Genomic DNA, 10441 nt, shown 5'->3' on the forward strand with positions numbered 1-10441 from the left:
AAAAGTGTAAAGTATGATAATTCTTTGGAAGTTAGGCTGTTATCATTTTCAAATAGTCTTACAAATGTTTAAAGTTTTTTTTTTTTTTTTTAGTTTAAAGATCACAGTTTATCTTTCTATAATTAGATCAAGAGAAAAAAAATGAAGACCCCACTGGTAGCAGGAAGAAGCAAGAGTCTTCTAGGGTCTGGCATTTGATAAGATAGATATTCACTTACTGTGCATTTCCATTGTTTTTCCATGGCAGAACATATAGTAGAGACTTGGGAATGTACATGCCTGAAGCCAGGTTACTCTTATGTTCCAGAACTATGTTGCTTACAGGACTGCTATTGCCACAGTATTTGGCTGTGACCCAGACCAAGGGGTGCTAGTCTGTTCCCACAGACCTTTATCTCAGTCTTCATCACAAAGAGGACACTGCCATGTGCTCTCAGCCAGAGTTTCTTATCCAAGGTTCCTGGTTTGGTTGACAGCATTCTGCTCAATACAATCTTCATCATCACAGCTTGAGATGTGATGACTGATTTTGGCCCAAGGAACCTGATGGTGAGTGTTAAAGGGATAAGTAGCAGATTTGTGACATCAAGATGATTCTTTCTGTACTTGATAAGATGATAAGGAAACCTGCATACCCTGATCCAGTGGTTTTTATTATAGGGGCATTGTAATAGCCTTTAGAGTCCAGGGAATTGATGTGAGTTTCTTCTATGTTGAAAATGAAGGAGCTGAATACAAGTGCTCAGTGGAGGCATGTTCTCCCCACAGTCACCTCTCTACATCTGTACCCCAGCAACATTCACATCTGGCCTAAGACATTTTACATAAGCCTCACAATAACCACAAGAAAAATATTAACAATAATTACTCAAAAGACCATTATAAAGAAGTCGAAGCACACTGATATCGAAGGATATTAAAACACATTTAAAAAAGACAGCAGTATAAGAAGCAAGGAACAACAGATCTACAAAACAAGCAGAAAACAGTGAAAATAAGGGCAATAATAAATCTTACCTATAAATAACTACCTTAAATGTAAACAGATCAAATTATCAATTCAAAAGACAGAGAATGGCTGAAGGAATAAAAAAAGCAAGGTCTAACAATATTCTGCCTATAAGAGGCTCACTTTAGCCTTAAAGACACATAGACTGAAAGTGAAGGAATAGAAAAAGACATTTCAAGCAAACGGTAACCATCAAAAGGCAGGAGTAACTGTATGTATATCAGACAAAATAGACTTTAAACTAAAAATGGTATAAACAGAAAAAGAAGGTGATTATATATACTGATAAAGGGATCAATACATCCAGAGGATATAAAATTTACAAATATTTATACGTCCAATAGCAGAGCACCTAAATATACAAAGCAAAAGCTTAAAGAGCCAAAGGAGGGATAAACTATGATATAATAATAGTTGGAGACTTTAATACCCCACTCTCAACAATTATCAAGAAATAATCAACAAGGAAACAACAGATTTGTATAATACCTTAGACCAAATGAACCTAACAGACACATATAGAACATGTTATCCAACAACAGCAGAATACACATTTTTTTCAAGCATACATGGAACATTATCTAGGATAGACCATATGTTAGGCCACAAAACAAATCTTAGAAAATTGAAGAAGATTGAAATCATGCCAAGTATCTTCTCTGACCACAATGGCATGAAACTAAAAATCATTAAGAGGAGGAAAACTGGAAAATTTACAAACTCAGGAGAATTAAACAATATTCTCCTGTACAACCAAAGGATGAAAGAAGAAATAAAAAAGTTTCTTGAAACAAACAAATATGGAAACACAACTTGCCAGAATTTATGGGATGTAGTAAAAGCAGTTCTAAGGAGGAAGTTTCTAATAATAAACTTCTACACTAAGAAGAAAGAAAGATCCCAAATAAACAACCCAATGATGCCTTAAGAAACAGGGAAAGAACAAAGTGAACCCAAATTTAACAGAAGAAAGGAAATAATAAATATTAGAAAAGAAATTAGAGAACAGAAAAACAATAGAAATGACTGACCAAATAGTTTGTTCTTTGAGAAGATAAAATTGACAAATCCTTAGCTAGACTAACCAAGCAAAACAAAACAAAACAAAAACAAAGGACTAAAATCAACAAAATTATAAATTAAAAAAGAAGACATTCAACTGATACCACAGAGATTCAAATGCTCAGAATATGCCAACAATCTGGATGGCCTAGAAGAAATGGAAAAATTCTTAGAAATATATTTCTTGGGGTGCCTGGGTGGCTTAATGACTATTAAGCATCTGCCTTCAGCTCAGGTCATGATCCCAGGGTTCTGGGATGGAGCCTCCTATCAAGCTCCTTGCTCAGAAGGGAGCCTGTTTCTCCCTCTCCAGTTACATTGTGTTTGTGTTCCCTCTCTTGCTCTCTCTATCATTAAGAAATAAAACCTTAAAAAAAAAAAGAAATATACTATTTACCATGACTAAACAGGAAGAAATAGAAAACTTGAATATATTAATTACTAGTAAGGAGGTTGAATCAATAATCAAAAATCTCCCAATTAAGAAAAACCAGGACCTGGGGCGCCCGGGTGGCTCAGTGGGTTAAGCCGCTGCCTTTGGCTCAGGTCATGATCTCAGAGTCCTGGGATCGAGCCCCACATCGGGCTCTCTGCTCAGCAGGGAGCCTGCTTCCTCCTCTCTCTCTGCCTGCCTCTCTGCCTGCTTGTGATCTCTCTGTCAAATAAATAGATAAAATCTTTAAAAAAAAAAAAAAAGAAAAAAAGAAAAACCAGGACCAAATTGCTTCCCTGGCGAATTTTACCACTTAAAGAATAATAAATATCAATCTTTCTCAAACCCCTCCAAAAAATAAAAAAGAAAGAACACTTCCAAACTCATTTTACAAAAACAGCATTGTTCTGACACCAAAACCAGAAGAGGACAGTGCAAAAAAAAAAAAAAGGAACACTCACAACAAAAAAACAAATCTGCAGACCAGTCATTATTCTTGATGAATAAAGATGAAAAAATTCTAAATGAAATATAAGCAAATCAAATTCAGCAGGAAATTAAAAGGATCATTTACCATGACCAAGTAGGATTTATCCCTGTGATGCAAAGATGGCTCAACATATGCAAACCCATCAATGTGACATTAATGGAATGAAAGAAAATAATCATGTGATTATCTCAAAAGACTCAGAAAAAGCATTCAATGAAATTCAACATCGATTCATGATTAAAAAAAAACTCCTAAAAAATTAGGCCTTGAAGGAATATATCTCTCAACATAATAAAGGCCATATATGACAAGCTGACAGTGAGCATCATACTCAATAATGAAAGAATGAAAATTTTTCTTTTATGGTAAGGAACAAAACAAGGGTCCCCACACCTACCAATCCTGTTCAACATAGCACTGGAAGTCCTAACTATAGCATTCAGACAAGTAAAAGAAATAAGAGGTGTCAGAATTATAAAGGAAAAAGTTAAAATTGCCTGATTTGAAGATGACATGATTTTATATATGAAAAACCCAAAGTCTCAACTCAAAAACTTTAAGATCTAATCAATGAATTCAGTAAATTTGCAAGATACAAAATTAACATACAAAAATCACTAGTATTTCTGTACACTAACACCAAAATTTCTGAAAAATGAAATGAAGAAGCCAATCCCATTTACAACAGCATCAAAAGGATAAAACATTTAGGAATAAATTTAAGTAAGGAGGGAAAAGATCTCTATGCTGAAAACTATAAGACACTGACGTAACAAACTGAAGAAGATGCAAATAAATGAAAAGGTGTCCCATGTTCATGAATCAAAAGAATTAATGTTGTTAAAATATGAATACTTCCAAAAGCCATCTGTAGATTTAATGCAATCTCTATCAAGATTCCAATGGTATTTAATTGGATAATCACATGTAAAAGAATGAAGCTGGACCCATATATTATACCACTCACAAAAAACAACTTGAAATGGATAAAAGACTTAAATATAAGACCTGAAACCAGTAAACACCTAGAAGAAACTCCGAGAAGAAAACAGGAACAAAGCTCCCTGGCATGGGTTGCGGTAATAATTTTTTTGTATAAAATAACAAAAGCACAAGCAATAAAAATAAAATATAAGCAAATGGTGCTGCATCAAACTAAAAAGCTTTCGCACAGCAAAAGATACTATCAATAAAGTGAAAAAACAATCTACAAAATAGGAAACATTATTTGCAAACCATGTATCTGGTAAGGGTTAATATCCAAAAAATACAAAGAACTCATAACAACTCAATAACAAAACAAAACAGAACAAAAGAATAAAAACAACTTAAAATACAGGAAAAGGACTCAAACATTTCTCCAAATAAAATACACATAAGGCCAACAGTTATGAAAAGATGCTCAAACTCACTAGTAATTAGAGAAATACAAACTAAAACCACAATGACGATTAGAATGGTCATCATCAAAAAGACAAAAGATAACAATGCTGGTGTGGATGTGGAGAAAAGGGAATCCTCCTGCACTGCTGATGGAATTGTAAATTGGTACAGCCACTATGGAACACAGTATGGAGGATACTCAAAAAGATTAAAAATTAGAACTGCCATATGATCCAGCAATTTCATTTTGGGATTATATCCAAAGGTATGAAAAACACTGACTTGAAAAGGTATCTGTGCCCCCATGTTCATAGAGCATTATTTATAATAGCCAGAACATGGAAACAACCAACCAAAGTGTTTATCAATGAATGGATAAAAAAGTTGTGGTATATATATTCAATGGGATATTATTCAGCCATAAGAGATAAGGAAATCCTACCATTTGTGACAAAAATGAATGGACCTTGAAGGTATTACAGTAAGTGTAGTAAGTTAGAGAACGACAAATAACTGGATGATCTCACTTCTATGTGGAATCTAAAAAACAAAAACAAAAGACAGGAAAAAAAACCCTAATTCATAGAAAAAGTGACCAGACTTGCGGTCACCAAAAGGAGTAGAGGGAGGGAGAATCAGGGGAAGATGATCAAAAGGTACAAGCCTTCAGTTGCAAGATAAATAAGTACTGGGATGTAATATACAACATAATGACTATAGGTAATACCACAGTATAATATACACAAAAGTTGTTAACAGAGTAAGTCATCATCGGAGATGAATTATCTCTAAGAATTATCATAAGGAGAATTTTTTCATTTATTCTTTCTTTTCTTTATATCTATACAAGAAAATGGATATTAGCTGAAGCTATTGTGATAGTCATTCTACAATATATGCAAATCAATAATGATGTTGTATACATCAAACTTCTATGGTGATGTATGTCAATTATTTCTTAAGAATACTGGGGCAAAAGGGAAAATTTTTTCTTAAGAGAATAGATGTTGGTATCACAGAGACCTGCTTTGACTATGTCTTTGACATTAACCATTTAAAGTTGTATATATTATCTAACATCTGCACTTGAGTTTCCTAACCTGTAAAATATATAGCATTTTTTATTGTGTTACTGGGAATGGTAAATGAATAAATGTATATAAAATGTTTGGTACAGAGCAAACCTTCAACAAATGCTCATTTTCTACAAAACAACTTCCTCAAAATAATCTGCCAATACTGTATCTTTCTTTACAAAACAGTATCTTAATAATGGTGGTGAAAATTAGTTTTCCAATCACATCTATAACTAAATTTTCTTCCAAAATAGTCTGGCCACAAACATGGGTATGACTCTTCTTTTTAATCATGAAAAAACAAAGGTTTATTTGAGATGATCTTTTAGGTCACAAAATTATAATACTGTTTAATTTTAATTTTTTTTTGCTATAGAAGAGTCTGTCATTTCAAATATAATGAGCATTAATATATAGGTCACATAAATCAGGCATAGCATTAATCTGTTTAATATTTTAGGATTTTTTGTTACTATTCTTCAAAGAGATAGCTGATTATATTGAAGTTAAATGGAAACCAAATAAAGATTATGAAACTCAGTGAAATTCATGGTGAGAAAATGAAGAGACTACTGACACAGTCTAATCAAATGAGGGGTCCTCCTCACAGATAAGCAAAGCTAAGGGGTATCAGAGGCACTGGTCACTGTGTCTGCAACACATTAATTGAGGTTTGAAGTCACTGGGTCTATATCCTTCTTAAATCCTACATCCAAGGTTTCTCAATATACATTTGACCCTATTCCTCCAAAAAAGGAATAAATCCCAGGGATGCCTGGGTGGCTCAGTGGGTTAAGCCTTTGCCTTCAGCTCAGGTCATGATCCCAGGGTCCTGGGATGGAGCCCCACATCGGGCTCTCTGCTCAGCAGGGAGCCTGCTTCCTCCTCTCTTTCTCTACCTGCCTCTCTGCCTACTTGTGATCTCTGTCTGTCAAATAAATAAATAAATAAAATCTTTAAAAAAATGAATAAAATAAAATAAATAATAAAGAAAAAATAAATAAATCCCAGTTCCTGAGATGAAATGCCATTCTTTATTTAATTTCATTACTCTTTCTCAGTTTGTGTGTGTGTGTGGGGGGGGGGGATTGTTGTTGTTGTTGTTATTGTTTTGTATGGCTGTGTTCCAACAGTACACAAAAGAGCCACTGGTATAAACTGATACAGAAGTAGGAGCCTTGATATCTCTGCTACTTATATTTCTGCTCCCACAGTATGGAGACTCTCTTGACATTATGATTTAAGATTATTTTTAGATATTGTTAAAAAATAGGTTCCATTTAGAGACACTTGAGAGATGTAAAACAAGAAGAATGAAATAAAAAATATACCCTTAAATGCTGTTTGTCCTATCTTTCTAGACAATTTGGGATCTGTAATAACTCATCATGGCCTTATAACCTAAACAAGACAAACATATTTGGAGTTTTGACCACCTCACAGCTACCAACCTGGGAAGTGCATGGAAAAAGAAGCTAGGAAAGCAGTGCTTTGCAAGTATGCATTTTTCCTTTAAGAAACAGTCTCTTTTTCATTAGTTTCCACATCCTCTAGAGAAAAAAAACGGGAGAAAGTCAAATGCAATATTTGATTCAAATTTAAACCCCATAAATTTGTCAGTTTGAATTGCTGCTTTCTTTCCAAAGGCATTTAAAACAATTTACTTTTCTTATTGGCCGCAACTGACTACGATCTCAGCTTCCTTGAAAAGGGACTCTGTTAAGTCTGAGAGAATGTGGGTATGTGGCTCCCCCCAGCGGCCACTGGGAATGTCAGCACAGTTCGGAGAGGGGGAGAAAGTGATGCTTTGAATATCCCCTGCCAAGGCCTGCTGTCCAATCTTCTTCACCACCTCGTAACAGCTGGTATGTATGTAAAGATGACACGAAAAACAGGTAGAGGTCAAATCCAGGAGGAGTTCCCTTGTGTAGAAAATCAAATTAAAGTAACGAAAGTACCAAGATAAAATTTCCAAGAACTTCTGAATCTTCAGTAACACGGCTAAACTTGAGGGAGAAGAGATGGCCAAGGAAGAGAAAGGAGCAAGGCTTTATCCCACCCAGCCTTTCACTTAATAGTTTAATAGTTTCAGATTTAGAAAAGAGTAGAAGGAAAAAAACCATAATATCAGGGGACAAGCTAATACCAGAATATTCAGAAGCTGCCATGCAATTTGGAGTGAAGACGGACACAATAAAAAACTTGAATGTACTGAATATATTCCAGCTGAGAACCCAAAATATCAGCAACTCCCAGGGGTTCCAGGCAGACACTCAGAGATTCACTGCATCAGAATCATCAGAATTTCTCTGCCTCAGCCCAGGTTTCAACCCTATCCCACATACAACATTGCCTTGACTCTCTTGAGGGTTCGACCTTCACAGCAGCCTCTAAATTGAAAGCACAGCTTCTGAGAAGGGAAAATGCTTTGGAATAAAGATAGGCAGATTTATCTGCCTTTCAAATTTTTAAGCCTCCATATTCGGCAGCGCCAGTGAACCCACAGGCACTGCGCACAGAAAATTCACAGCCATGGTGACTGCTCAGATAAGAACCAGGAGGGAGGCTAGGCTAAACCCTCCTACCAACAAGTCTGAGAGCTTGTCCCACCTCTTAAATGTGTCTCCTTCACAAATTCATGCAAAAGAACTCCTCCTTGGCTTTGTCCCTTTTCTGGTCTCTTTTCTTCTATTTTTTACCTCTACCTGGCCTCTGGTCCCTAACAGTCACCTCTACCAGGTCACTTTCCTCTACCTCCAAACACTGTTCTTTTCTGGGTTCAGACCATGACTTCTCCATTTCCCTTAATCTTCATCTAATGAACTTTCCTCAGCCTCCCGTTATTACTAACATGTGAAGCAATCTGTTAAGGGATAAATTACTGAAGAGGTTCTGCTACAAAGCATTACAGAGTCATAGAGCTTAGAGCCCCAAAGGGTCTCAGAATATAATGTGGCAGAGCTTTTAGCTTACAGGCTGTTAAGGTACCTCTTTGAATTTTTCAGATGCTGAAATTGAGGCTTAAAGCAAGTAAGTGTCTGGCCCACTGATAATTACCTGGAATTTGCAGCTTCGTAAGACATAATATTTCCCATTATAAATACCACCTCTTACACATAACAACATGGAAAAAGTTTTGAGAAAAGGGTTAGGTTTTTTTGTACTCATTGAGCGTTGTCACTTAAATAAGAAGGCACCTGACAACACTTGTGCTTGAATCCCAGTATTAGAAACAATCTACTTTTTATCATTTTATTTATTTTTTATTTTTTTTAATTTGATAGACAGAGATCACAAGTAGTAGAGAGGCAGGCAGGAGAGAGAGGAGGAAGCAGGCTCCCCACCAAGCAAAGAGCCGGATGTGGGGCTCGATCCCAGGACCCTGGGGTCATGACCTGAGCCGAAGGCAGAGGCTTTAACCCACTGAGCCACCCAGGCGCCCCAACAATCTACTTTTTAATTATAACTCTTTTGTATTTTACATTCTTCCTTTTTCTTCTTCACTTCAATATGAATAATTAGCCCTTTTTTAGGTAAATGTCTCTTCTCTGGCTATTGTGTATGAACACAAATATGTTCTCATTTTAAGGTATATTTTTTCCCCTGCCAGCTGTCATTAAAAATTACATCTGCAAAAAGCAAGCCTACCTCATGGTTTTTTATGTTCTGTTTTGCCCATGAAGGTTAATTGCAGTTCTGCTCCCATAGCTTCCTCACTGCTGTGGAGTTAACCATGGGTTTGCTGTGCTGGGAAAGGTTTATCAAAGGTCTGGAATGCAAAACAATGGCAACAATAAATACCAATTAGACCGAAGCCCTCTGCTCCCACTGCCTGCACAGGCTGAAGAAGCAGACCCAGTTTGACTTCAGTGAGACTGGAGTCTCCTACAGCCACTGAAGAGGCTGGAGACCTGTTTCCAAGACAACGTTTAGATCACAGGTTTTCCTGCCTGATTAATATGGTAACGGGGACGGGCAAGTGAGCAGCATCTCGGGCCTCTACCTTCTCAAAACAGCTTCTCTTGAGGTCTTGCAATTGTATCCGGCCTTAATTAACCAATTAGGAATATAAGCGATATGGGCATCTGTCACCTGGAGTTTACTTTGTCACGGGCTAACAATACGAGAAACTGAAATTGGGACTTGGTTGTAGGACAAAGAACACCTAAAGCAAAATAAAAACATATACTTTCCAATTTGGACAGACTTACGCATTTCTCACCTGTCTTGTGTATTTCCCTTTTTTAAATTATTTGCTTTTGAAAATGGAATAAAAAATATAGGTAGAGTTATCTAAAACATATGTATGTAGTGATATATAAACTATTCTATCACATCAGGAAGATGGGATTCCCTTTAAAACACTCAGTTATTTGAATTAAACAGAAAATTGCTAGTGATTTAACCAAACCATTGAAATAGTGACACAAATACTAGCTACAGTGACCTCTAGTGTTCTAATGGCTAAAGAATCAACAGTTGTAAAAGCGCCTGCCCCATTCATTGCGATTAACAAATATAAAATCAAATTATAATTTCTGAAAATGAAAGAGCTCTAACCAGTAAGTCTTACTTTACTGGTTACCATCTCCATGAAAAGAATATAACAATAGGGGCGCCTGGGTGGCTCAGTGGGTTAAAGCCTCTGCTTTCGGCTCAGGTCATGATCCCAGGGTCCTGGAATCGAGCCCCGCATCGGGCTCTCTGCTCGGCAGGGACCCTGCTTCCCTTCCTGTCTCTCTGCCTGCCTCTCTGCTTACTTGTGATCTCTGTCTGTCAAATGAAATGAATAAAACCTTTAAAAAAAATTTTAAAAAAATAAAATAAAAAATAAATTAAAAAAAAGAATATAACAATAAAATTTGGGGTGCCTGGGTGGCTCGGTCGGTTATGCGTCTGTCTGCCTTCTGCTCAGGTCATGATCCTAGGACCCTGGGATTAAGCCCCATATGCAGCTCCCTGCTCAGCAAGGAGTCTGCTTCTCCCTC

The 10441-nt window shown here is 36.4% G+C and overlaps 1 pseudogene; it reads right to left on the reverse strand.

The window, feature by feature from the left end:
- Nucleotides 1-214: 214 nt before the first annotated feature.
- LOC125094118 (gametocyte-specific factor 1-like) lies at nt 215-8252 on the reverse strand (annotated as a pseudogene).
- Nucleotides 8253-10441: the final 2189 nt, after the last annotated feature.

This window comes from Lutra lutra, chromosome 2 (assembly GCF_902655055.1).
Source record: "Lutra lutra chromosome 2, mLutLut1.2, whole genome shotgun sequence".
In the NCBI taxonomy this organism is placed as follows: Eukaryota; Metazoa; Chordata; class Mammalia; order Carnivora; family Mustelidae; genus Lutra; species Lutra lutra.